Below are 2,765 nucleotides of genomic sequence, written 5' to 3'. Positions count from 1 at the left end.
TCTCCCATAGTGATCGCTCACATTGTGTATTGTAACTTTGTACCAGTATGAATAGAACGCATGCAGGATTTGTTGTCTCCATTGTAAGGGCCCTTCATGGATCAGCTGCACTCGTATCTTAAGAGTGTGTTATTACCAGTGATAGCTGAGGGTCTATTCTCTAAATCTTTCACCCAGCCATACGCTGCGCGAACGCCGTTCACACAGCGTTTTCACCACTAGATGGAGCCGAGGAGCATAGAAATTTGTCCTATATAGTGTGTATAGATCTCCATGCTCTGTGTCCTCTGTATATAGATCTGTGTCCTGTCCTGTATATCGCAGTTTATAGATCTGTATCCTCTGTCCTGTATAGTGCAGTATATAGATCTGGATCCTCTGTCCTGTATAGTGCAGTATATAGATCTGTATCCTCTGTCCTGTATAGTGCAGTATATAGATCTGTAGCCTCTGTCCTGTATATCGCAGTATATAGATCTGTATCCTCTGTCCTGTATAGTGCAGTATATAGATCTGGATCCTCTGTCCTGTATAGTGCAGTATATAGATCTGTATCCTCTGTCCTGTATAGTGCAGTATATAGATCTGTATCCTCTGTCCTGTATAGTGCAGTATATAGATCTGTATCCTCTGTCCTGTATATCGCAGTATATAGATCTGTATCCTCTGTCCTGTATAGTGCAGTATATAGATCTGTATCCTCTGTCCTGTATAGTGCAGTATATAGATCTGTATCCTCTGTCCTGTATAGTGCAGTATATAGATCTGTATCCTCTGTCCTGTATAGTGCAGTATATAGATCTGTATCCTCTGTCCTGTATAGTGCAGTATATAGATCTGTATCCTCTGTCCTGTATAGTGCAGTATATAGATCTGTATCCTCTGTCCTGTATAGTGCAGTATATAGATCTGTATCCTCTGTCCTGTATAGTGCAGTATATAGATCTGTATCCTCTGTCCTGTATAGTGCAGTATATAGATCTGTATCCTCTGTCCTGTATAGTGCAGTATATAGATCTGTATCCTCTGTCCTGTATAGTGCAGTATATAGATCTGTATCCTCTGTCCTGTATAGTGCAGTATATAGATCTGTATCCTCTGTCCTGTATAGTGCAGTATATAGATCTGTATCCTCTGTCCTGTATAGTGCAGTATATAGATCTGTATCCTCTGTCCTGTATAGTGCAGTATATAGATCTGTATCCTCTGTCCTGTATAGTGCAGTATATAGATCTGTATCCTCTGTCCTGTATAGTGCAGTATATAGATCTGTATCCTCTGTCCTGTATAGTGCAGTATATAGATCTGTAGCCTCTGTCCTGTATAGTGCAGTATATAGATCTGTGTCTTGTATATCGCAGTATAAAGATCTGTGTCCTGTATATCGCAGTATATAGATCTGTGTCCTGTATATCGCAGTATATAGATCTGTGTCCTGTACATCGCAGTATATAGATCTGTGTCCTGTATATCGCAGTATATAGATCTGTGTCCTGTATATCGCAGTGTAGAGATCTCAGCATCTCCTCTCTCGGTCCTGGTGAGGCTTCTGTGCGGTTGCTGGCCGGTCCGGGTTGCGCAGCTCCAGGTGATGATCAGCCTGACATGGGAGATCTGTACAGAGGGCTGGCCGGTGACTTTGCCTCTCTCCCTCTGCCAGGGACCTCAGAGGGGGCGGACACTCAGCCCCCGCCCAGCCCCTGACACCCGGAGCCACGTCTGAATGAGGTTCATTGTGAGCAGAGAGAGGAGAGAGGTGAGTGCACGGGAGGGGAGAGTGGAGGGGTCTGGGGGCACTTCACTGAGGATCTCATCCAACCTACCCAGAGCACCTAGCCTGGCACCCATCATATACTGAGCACCCATCATATACTGAGCACCCATCGTATACTGAGCACCCATCGTATACTGAGCACCCATCATATACTGAGCACCCATCATATACTGAGCACCCATCGTATACTGAGCACCCATCGTATACTGAGAACCCATCATATACTGAGCACCCATCATATACTGAGCACCCATCATATACTGGCACACAGAGCACCCATCATTTACTGAGCACCCATCATATACTAAGCACCCATCATATACTGGCACACAGTGCACTCATCATATACTGGCACATAGAGCACCCGGCATATTCTGGCACACTGAGCACCCATCATATACTGGCACACTGAGCACCCATCACATACTGGCACACTGAGCACCCATCATATACTGGGCACCCATCATATACTGGCACACAGAGCACCCATCATATACTGGCACACTGAGGACCTATTATATACTGGGCACCCATTTTATACTGGCACACTGAGCACCCATCATATACTGGCACATAGATCACCCATCATATACTGGGCACCCATTATAAACTGGCACACTGAGCACCCATCATATACTGGCACACTGAGCACCTATTATATACTGGCACACTAAGCACCCAGCCTGGCTCACTTAACGGCCATCATACACTGGGCACCCAGCCTGGCACACTCAGCACCCAGCATACACTAGCATACTGGGCACCCAGCATACACTAGCATACTGGGCACCCAGCCTACTCCACCATACTGGGCACCCAGCCTACTCCACCATACTGGGCACCCAGCCTACTCTACCATACTGGGCACCCAGCCTACTCTACCATACTGGGCACCCAGCCTACTCTACCATACTGGGCACCCAGCCTACTCTACCATACTGGGCACCCAGCCTACTCTACCATACTGGGCACCCAGCCTACTCTACCATAC

At 46.5% G+C, this 2,765-nt stretch overlaps 1 protein-coding gene across 1 annotated transcript in view; it reads left to right on the top strand.

Moving 5' to 3' along the window:
* The first annotated feature begins 1,629 nt into the window (after window positions 1-1,629).
* Window positions 1,630-2,765, top strand: part of LOC108786565 (carbohydrate sulfotransferase 6-like) — a 25,714-nt gene continuing 24,578 nt past the window's right edge. Inside the window, exon 1 of the mRNA XM_018555882.1 lies at window positions 1,630-1,756. The gene's annotated coding sequence lies outside the window, so the exon portion shown is untranslated. The remainder of the gene's footprint in view (window positions 1,757-2,765) is intronic.

The sequence above is a fragment of the Nanorana parkeri genome, unplaced genomic scaffold, assembly GCF_000935625.1.
Source record: "Nanorana parkeri isolate BGI_ZX_2015 unplaced genomic scaffold, ASM93562v1 scaffold216, whole genome shotgun sequence".
Classification (NCBI taxonomy): Eukaryota; Metazoa; Chordata; class Amphibia; order Anura; family Dicroglossidae; genus Nanorana; species Nanorana parkeri.
Note: the sequence above shows the minus strand (reverse complement) of the source record. Positions and strands in the feature narration are given on the sequence as shown.